Source organism: Urocitellus parryii, chromosome 7 (genome assembly GCF_045843805.1).
Source record: "Urocitellus parryii isolate mUroPar1 chromosome 7, mUroPar1.hap1, whole genome shotgun sequence".
NCBI lineage: Eukaryota > Metazoa > Chordata > Mammalia > Rodentia > Sciuridae > Urocitellus > Urocitellus parryii.
In genome coordinates, this window is record NC_135537.1 from 3013425 (window position 1) to 3037709 (window position 24285).

The window sequence follows — 24285 nt, forward strand, 5'->3', positions numbered from 1 at the left end:
CTTGCAATGCCGGGAGAATCCTCCTGACTCAAGACCCAGGGGAGTGGTAGGGAAAAGGGGTGCAAGTGGCCCGGGTCAATTCCCCGCAGGCCATCATTTGGATAAATCCATCCGGCTGGGCTTCCAACCCCAGTCAGAGCTTCCCTCCAAGATCTAATCTTGGCACAGCCCAGCATTAGCTATGATGCCATTAAAAGAATATCCAAGCCTCAGTTTCTGTATCTGCAAAAGGGGTCCATGAGCCCCTGGTCAGGGTGGTGCGGCGGGGGAGCGGCTGCTTTGGGGCTCGCGACGCAAGGGTCTCCAGAAGTTGATTTGAACCGCTGCCCCCGCCAGGGCTTTCCTGGGCGGCGCCACGCCCGCGCTGCCCCGGCCACCCTAGACCCGGGCGCGGCGCCGTCTGGGCATGCGCGGGCCACGGGGCGCATGCGTGGAGGAGAGGCGCGGGGGGGGGGGGCTCTACAGGCCAGGCGCACGCGCGGGCCCGCGCCGACTCAGCACGGCCCGAGGGCGCGAGCCCGCCGCCGGCCGGACCGCCGTGCGCCGGGCGTGCGCGTGGGAGGGAGCGCGGCCGCTGTCGCCGGCGCCGCCCCGCCGCCGCCTCCGCTCAGCCTCGCGCTCGCCGAGCCGGTGAGTGCGGAGCACGGGCGGGCCTCGGTGGTCGTGGGGGCGGAGGGCGGAGCGCGGCCGCCTCCGCGGTGCGGGCGGCTTCCCCCCGGACTCCCTCGGAGGAGAGGAGGCCGTGGACGCGGGGCGGCGGGGGTGGCCTGCGGGCGCGGAGGCCGGAGCGACGGGGACTTGAGGCGGCCCGGCGCGCGGGGCCCTCGGCGGGGCGCTCGGCGGGATGGGGCCTCAGGCGCGGGGAGGCCCGGCGCGGGGCGCGGGAGGGCGCGGGGAGGTCGGGCCGGCTTCCGCCAGAGGGACCGAAAACCTGAAAAACAAAAGGGGAGACGGGGAGGAGGGCGAGGGAAGCCCGGCTCGGGCCGGCGCCGTCCCCGCGTCCCGGCGCCCGGGCGTCCTTCGAGCGCCGCGCGCCGAGCCCTCGGCTTTGTGCCGCCCAAGTTTCCTGCCGCCGCCGCCCAACTCCGCGCGCCGCCCGAGCCGGGCCGGGCCGGCCTCCTCGGCGGGCTGCTGCGGTGGCACCCCTTCCCGCCCAGGGGGACGGGGCGTGCTCACCCGGCTTCGTATCGTTGCAGGATTTTGTAGAAAATGCACCGGGGATAAAGTTTTTTTGTCTTTTGTATTCCTTAGAGCCGGCTCAACAGTGTCTCATTCTTGCCTAGTTAGCCTGCAGCTGGGTTTTGGCAGGGAGACGGCGATAATAGTGATGTTGTCGTTACGGGAGCGGGTGGGAGCTGGGGGGGAGCTGGGTGGGAGCTGGGGGGGAGTGGGCCCAGCACAGTGCAGGGTAGGAGTTTGGGGGTTTGTATTTGAGACTTCTCTCGTCACCGAGATTTTTACTTAGACTGTAAATGTTTTCATGTTGGTGAAAATAGTCCATTGAAATGAAATACCAGAGCCTCACTCGAATTTATTTGTAAAACGGGTAGTAAAAATTACTCATTTCGAAAGGCTATCAAACATTCTGAATCCGTTGGCCGCGTCTGGGAAAACCTCTGAAACAAAGTTTGTGGATGAAGTGATTACAAGATACAAAGTAGCATTCAACTTACGTTTGTTGTGATACAGTATAGATGATATATTCATCTGGTTGTCTTGAGGTAACTAAAAAATCCCTACAATAACTAAACGGGAAACTTTTTCTGGGGATGAACCCAGGGCCTTGCACACGCTAGGCCAGCACAATACCACTGAGCTGCGTCCTGAGCCCAGAGGAAACTTTTTAAGGACGTTTGTATTCCATATCTTCATTAATATAAGTGTTGTGTATTAATGGCTGTCCTTGTAAGAAAAAACAAGCTGAATCGCTTTTGAACACTTAGTTTACTAAATGCTAGAGAAGCAAAACATCAGGATCAATATTATAGTATTTTCTGCTAAAGAATTTGTTGTTACTTTCAAATAAAAGATGGTTGTATTTGAAAGGAGCCAAAGATGGCATTAGCAAAGCATCAGAATCAGGTCCTCAGGATAATTCACAACTGTTCTTAACGGTTTGGGGCAAAGAATACTGGGGCCAAGCTCCTAGAGTTGATGGGGCTTCAGCAGCCTCTCTTGAGGGCAGCCCCTGGCTGGAGTAGGGTTAGAAGACAGGGGGAATCCTGTGGCTTCAACAGAGCCCCACGCCTGTTGCTGGAAGTTATGTAACTCAGCCTCAGTCCTCATGACCATGCTCATGAGCTGGTCAGGTAACTTTTCTCACTAGGAAGTTGAAGAAAATCATATTACTAAAGGTAGCTGCTTGGGCTAGGGTGTAGCTCAGTGATAGAGTGCTTCTCCAGTGTGCATGAGGCGCTGGGTCAGTCCTCAGCACGACATAAAAATAAATCCATAAAGGTATTCATTAAAAAAAAAACTTTTTAAAATTATGTTGCAGATGTTACACTATTTTATAATAAAAAACTTTTGAAAATTGGATGTTGATTTGAGTTAGAGAGGTGGGATCTTTGTTCACATCTCTAAATATTTTTAAAAAAATATTTTTAGTAGTAGATGGATGCAATGCCTTTATTTAATTAATTTATTTTTTATGTGGTGCTGAGGAGCAAACCCAGTGCCTCAAATGTGCTAAGCAAGCATTTTGCCACTGAGCTACAAACCCTAGCCTTCTAAATATTTTATGAAAACTTTCCCCCTATATTTTATAGTGTTTTAATTTTGAGAAAATAATTAAAAATTGTGTTGAGTTACAAAAGATGCCATCAAAAGTGTTAATAAAATATATTCATCTATTTTGAAGTTAAGCATTTTCGGTTTTGACAAATTTTCACCTAGAACATTTCTTGCTTTACATTTCAACAAATTAAAATTTATGGCCAGGCATGGTGGTACACACCTATATTCCCAGTGGCAGGAGGATGACAAGTTCAAAACCAGCCTCAAGAGACTTAGCAAGACCCTGTCTTACAATTAAAAAAGGGGGCGCTGGGAATGTGGCTAGTGGGAAGTGCCCCTGGAGTTAGTCCTCCTTGTATGCATGGGGAAAAAAAATGCCATTTTAATATTTGTGAATTGAATTTTTTTGGTTAAAAAAATTAAAAAAAATTTACCGATACTTGTGTAAATTATTTAAAATGTAAAAAATTTAAAGGATTTTAAATTCAGCAAAGTAAGTGACCTTATTTGAATTAGGTGGTTTCTGAATGCATTCAAATATCTGGATAGTGAGGTGCTTACCATTGCTGAGGCTGGAATAGGAAGTGGTGACTGTCAGGGCTGCCTTTGACTCGGGTGAACTACTGCCCACTGAGGTTATCAAATACACCATGAAGTTATTTTTTGTCTTTTCCCTGAGTTGTATTTAGTAGTGGATTATGTTAGTTTTTTTTTTTTCTCTCTGCCATCATTTTGGCAAAAGTTTATTTCATTTCATTACTGTCAGAAGGCAGCCTAGTGCTAGAGAGGTGAGATTTGTCTCCCAGTTCTGGTACTAACTCTTAGGAACTGTGCCAGATTTTATTGAGAGTTCCTTAAATATGTTTCTGATTATGATGTGTACAATCTATAGCATTTTTTTCATTTTTCTGGGTTCTATGGAAATAAAACATAGATAAGCATATATAGATCAGCTTTTCAGTTTTAATGGGATTTTTAGCTAATGTGCTTATATTCTGACCTGCATTAACACTAATGAAGTGGTTTAGGGACGAAAATGGGAATACAGGTTTCTGCCACATGAATGGCCTTGTTCCCATCTTAAGCAGTTGAAGCTTAAGAGAAAAACACCAGAAACATCACTCAAAGTTCACCTCTTTAAGAACATGAAGGTGTTCTCTTACCAACCTTGATTATAATCAGTTAAAATAGTATTTAAGCCTTACTATAATACATTTTTAGATACAGTAAACTGACTGAAGCTATAATTAGAATATGATCCAGTGGTAGGGGAAGAAGCATCATATTATGGGGCTCCTGTGTGGGTAGGTCAAGCTTTGGTAGAGTGGTAGAGTTATTGCCTTTGTGTAGCTTAGTGAAACATGGGAGAGGCTCTGGACTGTGCCACACCTGAGCCCAGATATTGACCTTATCTGTCCCCCATGGGAACTCTAGTGTTTCAGGTGCTGTTGCCATCCTCCTTGTTCACATGAAGCACTACATTCAAGTTAGAGTAGGTTGTCCAGGTCACCTTACCCTGGCCCCCCGTGCACAGTGGGGGAGCTCTGGGCTGCCCTGGGGCTGGCAGGGCTGGAAAGCAGCATTTTTAACCCAGTCTTTCCAAGTAGTAGGTAAGATGCTACTGTAAATCGCTGTGTCTGGAAGTTTAGATAATTACAGTACCTGTTGGAATCTGACATTTGTGGGACTTGAACCTCTAGCATAGCATAAGTAAACATTTTAGACCAACTAGAATTAGTTAAATACAAAGAAACAACATGTGGAGTGGCGATTGATGCTGTTTGTCAAAGGACATGCTTTAGTAGCCTCTATCTCCAGGGTGGATTTGGGTGGCTCTTCTTGGGTTTGTGTTTACAGGCGACAGGGTTTTGTGGGAAGCAAGGAGACATGGTTGCAGGTTTCTTCTCACACAGGTGTGAGTGATCCCTTTGTAGAAAACCCGAGTGTCTATAGTCAAACACATTACTCCTCTAAGAATTTCTGAAATGAAGGTACTCATTCTCATTAATCTAGAATATTGTATTCTGCTTTTAAGAGTTGACACATTCTACTTCATTATTTGGGGCCACTGGACCAAAACCAAGCCTCAAGAACCTTGGAAATCCTGTTTATGGTTGTCTGTGCCCAAGATTCCTGATCTGCCCCCATGTTCAGTGTTCAAGTTCCTGCTGTCATTGGTTTTGGTTCTGCTCTGAACGTAGGTGCTTGTTGCATCTGTTTTTCTCTTGACCAAGCACATGATGGAAGAGTTAAAAGAATTTGACATGTGTAAATGTTTTTAGTGGATTGTATGTCTTCCATAAAGGCAGAAGTGACAGCTGTTACATCTTCAGTGTCTGACAGTGCCTGTTGAACGAGTGTTTGACTTATTGGAGAACTGTTAATTTTGTCACTCTGTTATCTACTGTTTTGTTTGCCTTGGCTAAAAACCTCATTTAAAAGCCCAATAGGACTTGATACCAGGGAAGAACTTGGATTATCTACATTTTTACCTTTGACTGCTTTATAACTAGTATCATCAAACTTGGGTCGGGGGAAAAAAGTATTGTCTGGTCCCTTTTCAATTTTCTTTTTTTCTAGAAATTGATCTTGTAGAAATTTATCTTGTATTCATTAGGACTCATCTCACATTCTGTAGACAGGATTGCTCAAGATGACACAAAATTTAGAAGGATCTGCAGTTAGTGGTTGAGAACCTCCAGTCTGTTCTTTGCTAATCAGGTGGATTCTGGAAGCTTTAGGAGCCCTGAAGCCCTGTAGAGTAGCTTTCTTCCTAATGCCAGTTATACACTATATCAGCTCATTCTTGACCTTCCTCAGAAAGTCTTTTTCTGCCTTGCTGCTGTTCAGATAGGACATTTTGATAGTAAGAGGTGAAAATACCCTCATGCAGGTCAGGAAAATAAACATCTGGATACAAGGGCTTCCTGAGATTTTCCATTTTGCTATTCCTTAGAGAGTTTCTCCTCTGTCTTACTGTGCTATTCAGAGGGAACTTACACATATTACAGAAGGTACCATGAGGTCTCAGTGGTTCTAAGTAGTAGGAGATCATCACCTTCACCAGGAGACTTATTAGGAAAGAATGAGGCCCTGCCTCTGACCCTACTCATAGGTCTCTGAGGGTGGAACTCAACATGCTGTTGGAACTTGCTCTGTGGGTGTTTTGGAAATGTGTGTAATCTCTTCCTTACCATTTAGATTTTGCTTATGAGTTTACCCTCAGTGCAGGAAAATTAAGTTTTATTTAAGAATTTTGAATGTTTTAATGCTGAGACTACTTAACCCATTAAGTCCCAAGTTTTAAATTCTGTGAACATAATAATTATTTCAAAGTTATCAAAAGTTGTATATTGCTCAATTTATTTATTTTTGGTACTGGGGCTGAACCCAGGACACTTTACCACTTGAGTTATATCCCCAGCCCTTCTTATTTTTTGTTTAAAACAGGGTCTTGCCAAGTTGTCGAGGCTGGTCTGGAACTTGGAATCCTCTTGCCTCAGCCTCTGAAGTAGCTGGGATTACAAACATGCATCACTATCCATGACTTGCTTAATTTGAGATTTCACAGGTGTTCCACATTTAGACGGTGGAGCAAAATGGGTCCATTCTTTTTGAGTCTTGGTTTGGGATTTAAATGAACAGTTGTGTGTTGAAATAGCAGTTTGTATGGTTTGTCAATGTGTGGCTTTTGGGAAACATCAGGAGAATGTGTACCTGCTGATGCATAAGGCACAAGTTAGATCCCCTGGAGTCTTTGTTTTGGTGCTGAAAAATCGGCTAGCATAAATTAGAGTCAGGGTGATTGCCGAGTCTTGTGGTGACTAAGGAAGGAAGCAGTATTGTATACATTGATTTTATGCTTAACATTGAATTCATTTATAGATTTAATATATTTTCTTCTTCTTTTGACCTTTTTTAAAGGAAAAAATCTAAATAAAGAACCTACAAAGAAGAAATGTGATATGCATTATCTCTTATGCTTTGTACAAAATTGGGTTCATTTGTTGACAAATGGAATGTTGTAAGCTCAGCAAGAAGGGCTGTTGTCCTTCAGGTATCTTGGAGTCCCCTTCAACTTCCTCACACTGCTGTTGTAGGTGGTCAATAAATAATTTGTTGAATGAACAAAGAGACTCTTGCTCAGGTTCTTTGGGTTGTCAGTGTGTAGATAGTTGAAGAATATAGAAACATGATCTCTGTGAAAGAGTTTCAAAAAGATCCTGTGCTGGCCAGGTGCCACTGTGCACGCCTATAATCCTAGTGGCTTGGGAGGTTGAGGAAAGAGGGTCATAAGTTTGAGGCCAGCCTAGGCAGTTTAGCAAAACCCTACCTAAAGTGGGGGGGGGGGATGACAAAGAGTTAGGCAAAGAGTTTTGTGTTGGAGCACCCCAGCCCTGTCAAAGGAAAAGACATGGTAGGTCAGAAGTAATACCTCTTGGGGGTGCTTTGTTGTATGGGTATTTGAGTGTGTGAAAGTTGTTAAAGGGCACAGAAGAAACAGAAAAACAGATGAAATTAAATGTCATGTACTGTCAAAACAATGAGAAGGATGTTTCCATGCTTATTGTCTCCCTTCCCTATTGACTCTGGCTCAGCTATGAGCAACAGTGATAGAAATGAGGGGCAGGAAGAGCCCTCTGGAGCCATTTCTTCCTCAAGTGGTGGAGTGGAGTTAAAGTCACAGTACTCCACAGTTATGGATGGTGGCCCCTGTTCCGTGCATTTCTAGGGGTGCCTGGCCTAGACAGCTCTGGAGTAGACTCACTGACTCTGTGCAGGTGCTATCGGCTCCTGCCCCAGCTATTCTTCTGTGGTCACTTTAGCAGGTGCCTCTTCTCTGCTCCTAGGATCTGTCCCTGCCTGGTGGTTTCTCAGTGTTATGCCTGGTGGCTGTAAATAGCCTTTTCCTGAAGTAAGGTTGCACATCTTATGCATTTGCTGGCCATTTGGGTTCACCTGTTTTTTGTTTTGTTTTGTTTTGTTGTTTGTTTTTTAATTAGATCTGCTTTTTCATTGATTTGTAGATTCCTTAAAGTCAACAATATAAGTCCCTTGTTGGGTATGTTTTTTGCCACTCTCCTCCTGCTTTGGGACATGCAGTTTCTCTGGCTTTCCCTGGTGGGTTTTTTTATTATTATTATTATTTTTTAGTTTTCGGTGGACACAACATCTTTGTTTGTATGTGGTGCTGAGGATCAAACCTCGGACCACACGCATGCCAGGCGAGCGCGCTACCACTTGAGCTACAACCCCAGCCTCCCCTGGTGTTTTTTTTAAATTTATTTTTTATGTGTAGTTGGACACAATGCCTTTATTTTATTAGTTTATTTTTATGTGGTGCTGAGGATCTAACCCAGGGCCTTGCACATTCGAGGTGAGCTACAACCTTAGCCACTCCCTGCTGTTTTTTGATGAATAGAAGTTCATGAAGAGTTAGGCTTAACATGGTCTTCTTTATTTGTCTTCCTTTGAGTTGGTGCTTTTTGTGTCATTCCCTGTCCTGAGGTCGTAGCTAGTTCCTCTTTTCCAAATGTTTTATATTTCTGTCTTTCACCTTTAACTTTATAATTTGCTTGGAATTGGTTTTAGTGTCCAGTATAAAGAAGAGATCCAGTCTCTCTCTCTCTTTTTTTTTTTTTTTTTAGCTTGTGAACATCTAGTTGACTCAACACCATTTATTGAAAAGATGTCAGTTTCCCTAATCCTTCATGGTGCCATGCTCGTGTAAATCAGAGGGTCCATATATCTGAGCATCTGTTTAGACTCTTCATTCAATTCTATTGGTTCTGAGCTGCCTAAATGTTTTACCAGTCTTACTTATTCAAGGGTCCCTTAGCTATTCTGGACCCTTTCCAGATCCATATGTTTTAGAATTACTTGTCAACTTCCAAAAAAATTCTTCCAGATGTTGTTTGTGATTGTACTGGAGGTATGAATCTATTTGTGGAGGATTGCTTCTAGTTTTGACTTAAGCAAGTCTGGATATTTCTGTTCAAGTCTTAATGTAGATACAGGCTTTTGTTTCTCTTGGGAGTGATTGGACCTAGGGCTAGAATGGCCCAGTGTATGTTTAACTTTTTAAGACTATTCCAGAATTTCTAGAGTGGTTGTACCAGTTTATATTCCCACTAGCATTGTGTCAGCTCTGGTTGCTCCACATTACTGGGTCAACACTTGGAGGTTTTAGCCATTTTCTTTAAGAAAAAAGTTTTTATTGGTGCATTATAATTATACCTAGTAATAGGATTCATTGAGACATAGTCATACATGCATATAACATAATTTGGCCAGGTTTTTTTTTTTTTTTTTGTGTGTGTGTGTGTATGTGTGTGTGTGGTGCTGGGGATTGAACCCAGGGCTTTGTGCATGAAAGGCAAGCACTCAAATTTTGGCCAGTTTTATTCTGTAGCACCTCCCCTTTCCCTTTCACATCCCCTTCCTCTACTCACTGGTTGCCCCTCTTTTACCTGTGGGAGAGAACAGACCTATGACTTTCTGAGTTTGGTTTATTTCACTCAACATGATGCTCTCCATTTCCATTTCCATCCATTTTCCTACAAATAACATAATTTCACTTTTTTCTGGCTAAATGAAACTCCATTTTGTATGTAAACCATGTTTCTATTATTCACTGTCTGTTGATGGACCCTAGGCCTGGTTTCATTACTTGGCTACTATGAATTGCACTGCTGTGAATGTGGGTGTGTATGTACTGCTGCAGTATGCTGACTTGACTTTTTTAATACCGAGGAGTTGGGTCATGTGGTGGTTCCATTTCTAGTTTATTTGTTGTTGTTGTTGTGCTAAGGATTAAACTCAGGAGCATTCAACCACTGAGCCACATCCCCAGCCTTTTTTTTTTTCCTATGTATTTTGAGACAGGATATCACTGAGTTGCTTATGGCCTCGCTAAATAGCTGAGGCTGGCTTTGAACTTGAAATCCTCCAATCCTCCTGCCTCAGCCTCCCCAGCCGCTGGGATTATTGGCATGCACCACTGCGTCTGGCTGTTCCATTTCTTGTCCTTTAAGGACACTTCATACTGAAGTTTCCATAGTGGTTGTGCTAATTTACAATCCCACCACAGTATATTTGTATTCTTGCTGACTGCCATTCTAGCTGGGGTGAGATGAAATCTCAGTGTATTTTTTTTTTTTTTTGAGAGAGAATTTTTTAATATTTATTTATTTTTTAAGTTTTCGGCAGACACAACATCTTTATTTGTATGTGGTGCTGAGGATCGAACCTAGGCCGCACACATGCCAGGCGAGCGAGCTACCGCTTGAGCCACATCCCCAGCCCTCAGTGTAGTTTTGATTTATACTTCCCTGATTGTGTTTTAGCTATTTTAACAGGTGAGTTTCATTGTGGTTTTAATTTGCATTTTCCATATGACTAATAATGTCAAGTATCTTTTTCATTTGCTTACTTGCTATCCTTATATCTTCCTTGATGAATTATTCAAATCTTTTGCCCACTTTTAAAGTTAGTCCTTCCCCTTATTCTGGGTTGAAAGTTCTTCATTATTTGGATACAAGTCCTTCATCAGGTGTACACTATGCTTTTCTTCCAGGCTGTGGCTTTTTTCATTCTCTTAACAGTGTATTTAAGAGCAGAAGTTATAAATCTTGATATCTATTTATGGGTATTATTATTTAAAAAATTTTTTTAGTTGTAGTCAGCACAAAACCTTTATTTTATTTATTTATTTTTTATGTGTTGCCAAGGATCGAGCCCAGTGCCTTGCATGTGCTAGGTGAGTGCTCCACTGCTGAGCCCCAGTCCCATGGATTTTTTTGGCATCATATTTAAGAATTGCCCAATCCTAGCACACAAAGGATTCCTCCTTTTTCCACCTTTTCCTTTTCCCTCCAAGTTCAGATATTTCACCTTTAAGTCTGTGATTCATTTTGAGTTAATTTCTGCTCATGATATAAGTTATGGATCCAAATGATTTGTAGGGCTCTTCCAAGGCCTGAAGTGAAGTTCACTTCCTCCAGAGGACCTTGTTTTTTGCTTCAGCCCATCTAGGGTCACCTTAAACACTCAGGCCTGCAGCAGCTCTCCAGAGGTTACTCTCCTGCTGGGATGTCTAGTCTCTGGGGGCCCTGTGTCACAAGGCAGGGTTTGTAGTTGCATATTTGTGGGTTCTGTTCTGTATCTGTCAGTTGGACCAACAGGAGTCAGTAGTATTGTGAAAAAATAATGCTTGTATTCAGAATGTACAGACTTATTTCCTAGTCATTATTCCCTAAACATTACAGTTTAATAGTTATTTACATGACATTTCCATGCATTTGGTATTATAAGAAATCTAGGGATGATTTAAAGTGCTAGGGAAGATGTGGTTTGGTCCTGTGGACACACTACATTATCTTGTAAGGTTCTTGAGCACCTGTAAATGTTGGTATCTGTGGGGATCCTGAAGCCAATCCCCCATGGATACTGAGGGATGACTCTGTACTTTGGAGGACCCAGCCTTTGAGTCCTGTCCCTGATCCCTGTACTCATATAAAAATGAAAATTGAGGGGCTGGGATTGTGGCTCAGCAGTAGAGTGTTCGCCTAGCACGGGCAGGACCTGGTTCGATCCTCAGCACCACATAAAAAAAAAAAATAAAGGCATTGTGTTGTGTCCATCTACACCTAAAAAAAAATATATGTATATAAAAAAAAATTGAAAATTTTCATATTGGAAGATTCCTTCAGGGTAAAGGTGATTTCTGTGCATGTTCCTGGCTTTCCTTTAGCTTTGGACTGGTATTTCCTTCTTTTTAATTTTTTTTTTTTAGTTCTAGATGGACGCAATATCTTTGATTGATTGATTAATTAATTAAGTGGTGCTGAGGATTGAACCCAGTGCTTCTATCCATCTTTTTAAGTCTTTTCCAGATAAGTAGCCCGAAGTTAAGAAGCCAAGAAAAGTTTTGTTCTTTCTTGCTTCACTCCATGGTCTAGAGTCTAGACCTGGACCTGATGTCTGGTGTGGTAGCTATTAGTATATGTGGCTATTTAAATTGAAGTTAATTAAAATTAAATTTAAAGTTCTGTTCCGTAATCACTCTAGCCTCACTTCACCTGCTCATTGGCCACCTGTGGCCAGTCGGCCACATTGGACGACATGGAAGTAGAATGTATTTGTTATCACGGGATGTTCCAGTGGCTAGATTAGGAAGCCTCTGCAAGGTTCACCTTGATACCTATCTGCATTTCAGAGCCATGGACTTGCTTGTCCTGGAATCTATAGCTCACATAGCTGGACAGACAGTTGTGCTCTAATGGGTTATTGTGACCCCATTCTTAAGGCACTGTGTGAGCTCTTAGCTTAGGTGTGAGTGTTTAGCTGTGGTGTATGAGTAGCAGGCCATTAAGTGTTGGTATTTTAATTTATAAATGCCTGTGAGATTAAGCAAGAGATCTAGTGAAAACCTTTTTAAGGTGTTGATCTTCTTCCCAGACTCAGGGTTCTCCTGTTATTCCTGCCCTAATACTTTTCCAGTGGGGTACTGTGGGCTGTGGGACAGCAATGCTACCTGCCTGGAGGGGAAGAAAGGATGAGCACAGCCCAGGTGTTGGTGGAGTGTGCAGAGATTGGCCTGCTGCAGGTTCAGCTTGGTTTCTAGTATGGAAAGGTAGCAGAACCCACAGATATAAGGAAGGCCTGAAAGTCAGGACCCCCATTCATTCACCAAGTACTCCTTATGTGTAGTGGAGGGTGGTGGTTAGGGATGTATTGGAACCCCTTTCTAGCTCACAGATTACCAGTCCTGAGAATGTCCATACCTGTCAGGAGCAGAGGGCCTACCTGAAGTGGTTTTTCATTGTCCTTATTCTTTGGGTCAGCCTGACAACTCCTGAGCACGTTTCAAGGAACTTGGGGACTTTGCTGATGGCCATTACCCTATCCTTCCTCACCCTGGGGAAGGTTCAGCCTGTCAGGAGGTTGGGCTGTGGCTTATACCCTGCAGGAGGGGGAAGGTCATGACAAAGGAGCAAATGGGGATGGGTGCAGGGGAAAGGCTCTTCATGGCTGCACAGGCAGGGGCTTCTCACTGGTCTGCCTATAGGTTTGGGGTCATAGCAAGCTTAGTTGAACTGTATAGGATATTTGAAGTCTATTAACAAAGCAACGTACACAGGCACTCTATCAAGCCTCCTCAAATTTTAATGTGTATATGCATAATCTGGGGATCTTGTTAAATTTTAGGTCTAATTCAGACTGAGAGGCCTCAGCCTTGCATTTCTTGCAAGTAGGGGATACCAGCGCTGGTGGTCTGTGGGCCTCATTTTTTTTTTTTTTAAAAGAGAGAGTGAGAGAGAGGGAGACAGAGATTTTTTTTAATATTTAGTTTTCGGCGGACATAACATCTTTGTTTGTATGTGGTGCTGAGGATTGAACCTGGGCCGCATGCATGCCAGGCGAACGCGCTACCACTTGAGCCACATCCCCAGCCCAAGTGGGCTTCATTTTGAATAGCAGAGTTTGTGTCTTCAAAGTAAGGCTGGTAAGGTGATACTGAGCCTTACTTAGTTTGGAAGTTGAATAACTGTTGTGGAGGGCAGTAGTTAAGGGCAGGGTCTTCAGGTCAGAATTCTAGCTCTGTGATCTTGGACTCATTTGTTAATTCCTCATCAGCATTTCCTGTCACTTAAATGGGTCAAATAATACAGAACCCTAGATGTTGAAAGAATTGAGTGATACACTCTCTGATGGTACAAAGCCTGGCCTTATTAAATGTTGTACAGAAGACAACGATTAGAAGTAAATGTTTACATCAAAAGTTGGCAAGTTTTCAGAATACTCATCCCCCCTGCATCTTGGCCCAAACTGTCAGGTGGCTGGGCACAGGGAGTAGGGGTGCTTTTATTCAGGAAAACTGTACTTTCATTCAGGAGTGCAGCTTCCCTTTCTCTCTGGGACTGGCCTATGCTGGAGGATACCACTGTCCCCTCATAAAGCCTGGCTGGCAGAGACAAGTTGCTGATATAGTGGGAAGTGACCCCCGAGAGGACTTGGAGGACTCCAAGATGATGCAGCTAGTCCCTTTAGACAGTGCTGTTCACTGTCAGTTCATGCCTGGACAGGGATGCTTGGCTAAGCTTTCTTTAGTTGCCAACAGTTGGGATGAAGGAAAACCACATTTTGTACTGAGGGTTTTGAAAGATGCATAACTGAGAACTGACTTTTCTGCTAAATGGATATTAATAATGAATAAAACTATGTATTTCTTAGTTTTGTTTTAAAACTTGGGTGTTTCAGACACGTATGAAAACAAAGTTGTAATGAACTGCTGCTTATTCATCACCTTCAGCCATTGTCACTGGGTATCACTAGCTTTTCTGAGGTATGGGTTGTTAACGTGGAGATTGTGAGGGAACTTGCTTTGAGAATGTGTGTGCTAACCTTGGGCAAGTGTCGGGACTCCCCCTGGAGGAGACTAATGATTCATGGCATATTTCTTTAAAAAAATGCCCGGGAAGAATTGAATGTGGCTTCACTGCTTCTCTAAGGTCCTGCAGTGAGTGGGCAACACAACTGGCTGTCTAGTGTCTATTTATCTGTCTTTATTTTATTTATTTATTTTTGGTGGTACTAGGGATTAAACTCAGGGCTTCACTCTGTCTAGGCAGGCACTCTACCATTGAGCTACACCCCCAGCTCTTCTATTTTATTTTGAGATAGGGTTATGCTAAGTTGCCCAGGTTGGCCTTGAATTTTGTAATATTCCTGTCTCAGCTTCCTGAGTTGTTGGGATTACAGGTGGGCATCACTGTACCCAGTTCTCTTTTAGGCTTGCAAGTTGCATGTAGCCTCTGCTACAGGTGCTTAGTTCCTGTTGTTGCAGTGCAGAAGGAATTTTGAACAGTACGTAAAGGAACGAGCTTGTTATATAGAATAAAACTTCATCTGTAGACACTGGAATTTGAATTTTGTACAATTTCCACATGTTATGTAAGATTATTCTGATTACTCCTTTAACCATATAAAATCTAAAAACTATTCTTAGCTCATGAAATGTACAAAAACGAGTGGGGCCAGGTTGTCCTCTGGATGGCTTGCTGCTCTGGACTAGCGGGCAATAACAGAGCAACCCCTGCACCTCCTGCCCACTCTAAACTGTGGAGCATCCCTGTTACCTTCCAAGGCCTGTGTGATCCATGTCACCCCCTTTCCCCTCCAGTGTGGTGTCCCATTTTCACTCCAGAGGACTGAGCCCAGCCTACCCTTGCGCCCTGTGTCTCCCCGCTGTTTCTCAGCCCCGCTCCTCTCCTCAAGCTCTCCTCCCTCTGATGTCATCCATGTTTTCTGAGTTTTGGCTTCTTTCTCTCCTGTCTGCTCACCGCTGTACTCTCACAATTAGAGAAGTGGTGTGAGTGACTTCTGCCTGTCATCTCTGAGCTGTGTGCCAGACTGCTCTGGTTGCTCTTCCTCCCTCCTCCCTTTCACCCCAGGCTTCACCACTGCCTTCTCTGTCTGTGGTTGATGGGCATCTGGTTGTTACCAGCCTGCTGCTAGAGCTGTACACGTGTGGCTCTGCCGCGGGGTGGTGGTCCTGGCCTCTTTAGTGGTGATTGCTTGGTTATGGGGCCAGCCTGCCTTCAGCCTGATGAGCCCACAGGTCACTTTCTGGGCAGCTGCACCAGTGAGTGGCTTGCCAGTGCAGCAGCTCCTGGTTCTTCCCATCTGTGCCAGTGGTTTATCTTGTCTTAGGCTTTCAGCCTTGCTCTTCTGGTGGGTGTGTCAGATCTCATATGGCTTTAATGTGAATTTCCCTTATTACTGTTGAAGTTGGGCCTCTTTTAATATACTGCTTTATCTGTTTATTCTTCTATGAAAGACCTCTTAAGTCTTTGGCCCAATTTTCTTTTCTTTTTTGGGGGTAACCTTTCTATGTGTGGATTATAATCTTTTATCATTATGTGTTGTAACATTTTGTTCTGGTTTGCATATGTGTGATTTTTAATCTTTGGTGTTTTGGACCTAAAGTTCTTTTAGGGTCGTTGACTTCACTCTTCCTTTATGATTAGTGGTTTTTGTTGTTGTTGTTGTTTTGGCAGGAGTGAAAGGAGTATGATTTATTCAAGTGTGAAGTACAGAAATAGGATTCCTGTAGGGGCAAGAGGGACCTGATAGCAGGTTGCCCAGTTTTTGTTTCATGTAAGGAAGGGCTAGGTTATGAAGTAAAATATTTTTGATACTTAGTTCATGAAGTGTTTATTTCATTCAATAAATATGTTCAGTAGTTAGGTATATTTTCTAAATTTTTTTAGGGTTCCTTTAATGATTCTTGGTTTAACATGTTTGAAAAAATTTCATAGGGATTTCTTTGAATAAATCTTGGTCATATTTCTAAAATTGGATTGTGGTCAGAAAATGTGTTTTGGTCAGGTATAGTGGGTGAAGTCCTGTAGTCCCAGCTGAGGCAGGAGGGTCACAAGTTCAAGATCAGATTTGGCAACTTAGTGAGACCCTGTCTCAAATAAAATAAAAAGGGCCGTGGAAGTAGCTCAATGGGTATATTCTCTAGTATCTCAACAAAACAAAATAAAACAACCCACCAGAAAATAGTGTCCTGTATGGTAGCAATCTTTTGATATTAATGATGTCTTAAATAGATCCATATTGTATTTGAATTTGATTAAGATCTTGTTCCTAACTCAGAGACTTTTGGGCACTTAAAAGTATTTAGTTTAATACCTGGTTTATGGAAAGAAGACTAGACCAATAGATTCTTAGTTGTTGCCTTTTTTTTTTTTTAAGTTTTTTTTTTTTTTTTTAAAGTGTTTCTTAGGTTTGTCTTCTGCCCTGTGAACACTTGCGTTGTTGTCTCCTGGCTGGGGTGAGGCTTAGTGTCTGTCACCAGCATTTGGACCCTGTTCCACCCACACTGGAGCTTGCAGACAGTGACTCCCTTGCCTGTGGCTCGTCAGCTGGCGGACACACTGTGTCATGCTGCGACTACAGCTGCCCTCCTTTCAGTGGCATTTGCTAATTAAGCTGTTTAGTTTTGTGCTGTTGTGAGTGACTAAAAAAAAGAGGATAAAGAAAGGAAATGTTTATTTTGTGGTTATTCCAAAGTATTTTGGGTGTCTGTTTCATCCTCCCAGAAGTTGGCGTTAGCTCAGATTATCAAAGTTAAGTGAGGGGTGGGAAATGAAGTTTCACCCTCCCTGCAGTCTCAGGAAGCTGCCTTGCTCATGGAAGGTGCCTGGTGTTGTAGTTTGTGTAGCATGCAGGTCTGTTTAAATGAAAAGCATTTTATCTAAGAACAAGATTCGGTTTAAAGATTGGTTCTCTCTTTCAGTCCTGTGGCTTTCCACAGGTGCTTGGCTTCTGTGCCTCTCAGTGGCTACATCCATGCAGGGTGGTGCTGCTTTTCTCAGCCTTTGCAGTTCCCTGTGAAGTGGAACATCAGTGTGTGCTGGCATCTTGAAGACCTGGGTCTGTTTTACTGTGAAAAGTCTGGTCCTTTCCCCTGGGTTTTCACCAGATTGGTCTTGAGCTGGCTCATTCAGTTGATTCCTTTGTTGAGCATTCACTGGAAGCTCTTAGGTGTGTGGTACAGTTTTAAGACCTGGAGGTGCAGACACGAGGGCGACTAAGGCTGTCACAGCTCAGTGGCCTGCCATGTGGTTCTGTCCCAAGTCATGCTCTGAGAACTGGCCATGCAGGTCCCGAGTGATGTGGAGATGGGGAGGTGGAGGGCAGTGGTGCAGATTGTCTCCATTAATGGCCAGCAAACCCTGTAGCCTTTGCAGGTTTAGAACCTGGCTGTGGAGCAGATGTGGTGTCCCTCTGGTGGAAGAGGGGTAGGGAGGAAGGGTCCACCACTCCAGGGAAAGGCACAAGGTGCCAGAGGCCCCTGGTGCACAACTCTCAGTTGAGAATTACCCCTGGTTACACCTGGATTACAGGTTGGGCTGAGTACAAGAGATGAAGGAGAATCTAGGCAGGATTACCTGATCTGTGCTCTTGATTCTGATGCACACTTTGTGTCCTGGAATGACAGGAACAGGCCTGTTGGTAGGAGGATGGTTGGACTAGAATCCAGGCCCAGGAAGGAAGGTGTCTGCATTGCCTGTGAGAAAGGGAGAGAAGCAAGGGTTCATTCTGGGGAAAATGGCTCACCTGCTGTCACTGGCGAAAGGGGTGAAAGGGCAGAGTCCAGAGGTCTGATCCAGCAGTCCCTGTGTTCTTTTAATTATGTAATTATGTTGTGTAAATAAATGAAGTAAGCCTTAATTAAGGCGACAGTGGAGGAAATGGAAAGAAGGGGTTGATTTGAAGGCTATTTCAGGTTAATCTACAGGTTTTGACAATGTAAATGAAGTGGCAGGGCCCAGAGGACTCCAGGGTAATTTCCAGTTTCAGGATTCTTAGTTCTTTTTCTCTGCCCCTGGAGTATACTAGTGATCAAACATTTGCTTTGAGGAGGGAACATTCTCTCCTGGGTCCTTGAGCCCTGCAGTTGTAAGCAGAACTGAGTGTGAATGTGAGTTGGTTTTCTCTGGGGTAAGTCTTCTAAACTCTTGCCAGGTCTACAGAAGGGAGGTTGGGGAAGAAGGTGGGGCACTCCTTGTTAGGTCCTGCAGGTGTGGTGTTCCAGTAGGTTTGTGATGGTGAGGGAAAGCCAGCCATCCACATTACAGGAATCTTACTTTAAATGTGAAGGTGGCCAGTAAAATGCAGACATGCACCTATTCTTAAGGTTGGACTGTTTAAAGAGCAGTTAAAAGTGTCTTTCTCAGCCTCTCTGCCTCCCCTTGGAAGATAAAACAATACTCGGTATATAGAAGGCCAGCCAGGTGTTTGGGATTGCTGTGGTGTGTCTTCAGCGTGCTCTTGGTCACAGACTGACTCAAGTTTGTAGACTTGTGAGTGTGTCTTAAAGTTCCTATGCTGTGTAAGAGAGTGTCATTTTTCAGTAGGATGTTTCAACACCAAGAGTGAGCGACATTCCTGATCAGTCAGGACCGTTTGGTGGTGAGCTGTAGAGCAGCACCTACATGGTGTTGTGGTGAGCCCTTGGGTGACAGGAGAAGCAGGGCAGCTGGTGACCTGCTGGGATGTGGGTGTCAGGCAGGTCAGCCTGATGTCTGCAGACTCCACTGGGTTGGCTTCTATTTGGTTTTGCGTTATCATATGGAATTGGGAAGTTGCAGATTATAGATGGTGGCAGTCCATGTAGAAATGGGGTGGACTTGGTGAGAGGACTGCCCCACATGAGGCAGGGTTTAGGGAGGAGAGATGGAGACCATGGTCCTTTCTGAGGTTTTCCCTTTCTGCTGAGAAAAATTGTGACTTCCGCTAAGGCAAAGTGTCTCGAGTGGCAAAGATGTAAGGAATGGCAGTATTGAGTGAGGAAGCTCAAGTCAGAAGTGAAAACCTGGATAGTTTCAGATGTTAAACTCGGGTTGTGGGCTGGGATGGTTGTGGCTCCAGCATAGGCAGAGTTTGGAGTGTCTTTGCTTAGGGTATGGGAAAGTGTAGCTGTATATTTGTATACGGGAGAGCAGCCTAAGCCCATGAGTTCCAGACCAGCTTGAGCAGCACAGTAGCACTCTGTCTCAAAAAGTTAGAATTCTGATAGACAAGTGAGAATGTCATAAGAGGTGTGTCGTATTTGACACCTGTCCTGTCTAACACTTCTATCAGGGATTTGAATAAGAATAGGAGTCATGCTAGGAGACAGCTCATTTTTAGAATTAGAATTTTAAAATATTTTGACAGGTTGTAATGAAGTGCTAAAATCAATAAGGTAAAAAGTTATCAGGGATAAATGTAAAATGGCAATTGAGAAAATTAAAGACAGGCTAAATGTGTCTTGACTCTGCCTCTGTGCAGAAGACTAGGGGGTTTCACTGACTTAACCTGGGATAGGTGACTAGTTCTATAAAGGGGCAGAAGGTAAATATCTTATACTTTGTAGATTAATAGGCAAAATAAAGATATTATATAAGTATTTATATCACAAGAAAAAAATTTTTTTTTGCTAATTTCCACTGAGAAAATTTCCAGACATTATAATAGTGAGTGAGCATAATTTTTTAAAAAAAATATTTTTTAGTTGTCAATGGACGTTTATTTTATTTATTTATATGCAGTGCTGAGTGTTGAACCCAGTGCCTCACACATGCTAGGCAAGTGCTCTACCACTGAGCCACCACCCCAGCCCTGTGAGCATAATTTTTTATAGTGCAGGTCTACTGTGAGAAGAATGGAATCTTGGAGAAGGTGGATACCATTTTCTTTATTGGAGTTCAGAGTTAGTGTTCATTGTCACCAGAGTCACAGGTGTTTGCCTCATGATGTTGGACTGCAAGGAGAGTGTACATGTTTCGTTTTTGAAAACATCTTCATACTGAGAGCAGCCAGCAGTACGCTCTTTTAATTGAGCATGTTCAGTGCTTGGAAGGTCTCTGTAGCCTTCTGTTGTGTTTTTCTTGGTACCTACCTTGAAGCATGTTGTCATGTTGCAGATGAGTCCCTTCCTGTTGCGGTTAGGTGGAAGCTCCTCAACTGCAGTTAACTGGATCTTGAATACATCAGTCTATTCTGTATTTGCATCAGGGTTCAGAAAATCTTGCTGGGTCAGTTCCTTTTATTTCTTGAAGTGGTAGAGATGAGCTCAGGACCAGGCACATGGGAGGCAAGTGCTCTACCACTGACCTGCATCCCAGCCCTTGGAACTATACTTGGAACTGAGAAAATACATCTGCAGGATGAAAATCTTGCTTCTCTTTTGCTTTTGACAGTATGAGAAGTGTGTGAAGAAGCTTGCTGTGATGTCGGCTGTCGTGTAGATGACTGCTGCAGGTCAGTTCCTCATGCCATGTTGATTAGTCCGAAATCTGGAGAAGCATTATTGAGTCTGGAGTGAAAGTGGGGTTCCAGAGCTGTTCAGTGTGTGTGCCACTAGTGATAAAAAGAGGGAGTCTTCAAAAACTTTCAGTGGGCTCTGGTAAAAGTCCTAAAGCTGCTCTTTCTGATAAAAAGTCAAAAGAACTGGCGATGGCTAAGGCGATAATAAATTAGCTCATGCTTGAGGCCCCCGCCCCATACCTAACCCTTGCTGTGCTGAAGCACTGTTCACGTAGGGCCTGCTGGTTAGCTGTGGCCTCACCCCATGTGTTTGTTCTTGCGAGTCTGTCCCGCCGGTTTTCTTCCTGCCTGTGTGTATTTTCACTGTTAGCACTTAGAGGCCAGCAGCTTCACACCAATGTGTGTTAAATCAGTGGTTTCCCACCTGGATTGAAAATTGCCCTCACCTGTGCTGTTGTTCACAACCTATTCCTAGAATCTGATCCATTCCTTGTTTCATGCTCAGCAGTGACTCCTCAAATACCAAGCGATGTTGATGATGTGTGTCAACTTCACACACTTCTCATATAGGGAAAGCCATTGGGAAGTATCTGCATTGTTTTTAACTGACAACTGATGCTGTTCCTAATGTCCTCAACTCAGCAACTGTTCTTACTGAAAAGGTGATGGTCTTAAACAGGTTCATTCCTTGTTGACTTGTTTCCCTGATGGATGCAGTCCAACGTGGTTTAACTAAGGGATTGTCAGCATGTAAGATGAGCTTGCAAGTGATGGTGTCTGGGTTAGCCTTGCCTCTGCCTCTGGTTCATGCAGGCTCCAGGGCAGCAAGGGTAGATGGTGGGACTGGTCAGGTGGTCATTGTGTTCACTGGGTAGATGGTGTTGGAGGCTTGAGTCTGGGTGGTTGTGATGGGCCTGGGGCCAAGTGGACAGCTGACAGGCGGGTCTTACAGGAAGAGCTATTATCTGGTGACAACATTGGGTAGGGGTGTGGGAGGAAGAAGAGTCAAGGTGGCATGTTTTCTGGGTTGAGCACCTCCTGGAAAGACAGTCATTTTACTGAAGTAGCATAAAGAAGATTTGTGGCAGTATCATGCTGAGCCTTGTGCTGTGTCTTGGATATTTTTTTTTCCAGTCTTTGATGTCTTTGCTGTACTTCCCTAAGGGATCTGTACAGAGCATATCCATCAGGGTTTGGTCAGGAAAATAAGCTAGGCTAGATGTGAAGGAATTGGGAGGGAAGTTCTGAAAGTTGGGTGAGGGAGGGCTGGTTAGTGAGTGCTTCCAAGGAGGTCCCTTTAGAGGCAGTTGGGGCAGTGGTCCCTGGAGCTGAGGCTGCTGGGCACTTTCAGCAGAAGCTGCTCTAGGTTTCCATTGCCAGAACCTGTTCTTTCTCCTGCATACCGATCTGCAACGGTGTTGTGCCTGCAGCTGATCAGAACTCTCATTCCTCTGGGTCTTGCATGAGTGCCTCTGTTTGTTAACCTTGACCCTGAGTTGTTGCAGGCCGAGGCTCATGGGATGCAGCTATGGCTTCTTCCTGTGGTGCTCAGGAGACAAAGGTGGCAACTGTGATGCACTTGACAGCAGTAAGCCAGCATAGCAGCTGGGCAGCTGGGTCCAGGAGATGGGAGTGGGAAGAGAGGCCTGGGCCTGCACTGGAGTGAGTGGGAGACAGCGATTCAAGTGATGTCACCTAGGAGGTGTCACTAGGAGGTGAGTGCAGGTAAGGGCTGAAAGCCAGAGTCAAAGACACTGGGATTAACTCATGTTGAGAGCAGAGGAGCATCAGCCTAGAGAACCAGAGGGCAAGAAAACCAGGAGGGAAGTGGAGGGCGCTGCCAGATCAAGTAGTCTTCAAGGGTTGACCATAGGGTTTAGGCATGGGAGGCCCCTGGTCAACCTGTAGAGTGTTGGTGGAAGAGTGGGAGTGTGAGCTGTTGGGTAGAGAGAGGAGTTTGTGATACTGGATGCAGTGTGAGTATGCAGGCTCAAAGGATCTTCTGTGTGATGGTCTGAAAACCTGCGGGCAGTTCTCATAGCTGTGTCATTTTGGCATGTCTTGGTGATCTCTTTCTGGAGGAGAGGAGGTGTTCCTAATTATGCTCTGGTGCCCCAGTGGACTGGCGGTCTGCTCCAGATGCCAGAAATGTGGGTCTGGTCAGACTGCCACCTGGTGGTGGTGTGAGCTCCAGCCTCCCTGTGATTCTCCTGAGCTGTTCACTTTGCAGTAAGCAGAGGCTGCAGCTGTTCTGTCCAGCCTTTCTTACTGCTTCCAGGGCAGAGGCAGGGCGTGTGCTTGTGCCTCCTCACTCTGACCTAGGGCTCTCTATTGGGCAGACTGCTTCTGTACTCAGGTGCTGGGCTCCAGTTTAAGCAGGGTCACAGCACCTAGATGACTTGTGTTGCTTGGTGAGTTACCTCCCCTAATTGCTACGGGAGATGCTTCTCCATATACCTGAATTTGAAAAAAAAAATTTTTTTTTTTGGTGGTACTGGCGATTGAACCCAGGGGTTCCCTACCACTGAGCTACATCCCCAGCTTTTTTTATTGTTTATTTTGAGACAGAGTCTTGCAGAGTTGCCGAGGCTGGCCTCAAACTTGCCATCCTCTTGCTTCAGCTTCCCAAGTCAGTGGTATTACAGGCATGCACCATTGTTCCTGGTTAGATCTCCTTCTTTCGATGTCTCTTCCCATAGGACTTTCTCAGGGACACAACATAAACTGTTGTGAAATACCATGTATGATAGCCATAGCTTATTCTGAGTGTAGGTGAAGGTTTGCCTTGTCTTGAAGTGTTTTTACTCACCTGTTAATTAATCTCAGTAGAATAATATTCCTTTGACATCACAGTGCCTTTCTCTGTTGTGGAGTGTGGGATGTTTCTTGCAGCAAGTAAAAGAGTGCAGGTTTTGGAGAGATTCTACTGAGTGTCAGATCAGATCCTTGCATGCTATGTGATGTTCTTCAAGTTACTTAACCTCTCTAAATCTGTTTTGTCCCCTCATCTGTCAAATAGAGAATAGCAAACTTTTTTACAAATGTGGTATAAGTTAGTTTGAGTACACAGATAGTCATATAAATAATTAAAAACTTTTATTTTTAGGACAGAAGCATCCTGGAGTTTGGCAAGTACAGTTCCTAATCTTTATCATTCCTGATTTATATTAATCCAAGAACTGGAAAGAAATTTATTTTTAACATTTGCTCTGAACACAAAGTGGGCAGATTACTGTTGTTATTGTCAACAGTTTACTTTTCAGAATTCAGTAGCTTTACAGCTTCTTTTCCCTTAGGGTATTCATTTGGTCAGTGGCTCCTTTAGTCAGCTTTTTAACTGCTGTGACCAAAAGACCTGACAAGAACAATTTTAGGAAAAAGAGTTTATTGGGGCTCATGGTTTCAGAGGTCTCAGTGTATAGACTGTCGGCTCCATTCCTCGGGCTTAAGGTGAGGCACACCATCAAGGTGAAAGAGTTTGGCAGAGAAAGAGGCTCAGGACTTCATACCAGGAAACAGAGACTCTATTTGCCAGATTCCGATTATAAACCCCAAAGGCACACTCCAGTGACCTGCCTCCAGCCACACTCCACCTGCCTTCAGTTACCACCCAGGTAATCCCCATCAGAGGATTAATGCACTGATTGTGCTAAGGTTGTCATAATCCAATCATTTTCACCTCTGAGTGTTCCTTTACATCTCACACAGGAGCTTTTGGGGGAC

At 44.2% G+C, this 24285-nt stretch overlaps 1 protein-coding gene across 6 annotated transcripts in view; it reads left to right on the top strand.

Annotated features, from left to right (window-relative positions):
* Positions 1 to 544: 544 nt before the first annotated feature.
* Ptk2 (protein tyrosine kinase 2) overlaps positions 545 to 24285 on the top strand; it is a 230131-nt gene continuing 206390 nt past the window's right edge. For all 6 annotated transcript variants that reach the window (XM_026403058.2, XM_026403061.2, XM_077801007.1 and 3 more), the window contains exon 1: positions 545 to 630. The gene's annotated coding sequence lies outside the window, so the exon portion shown is untranslated. The remainder of the gene's footprint in view (positions 631 to 24285) is intronic.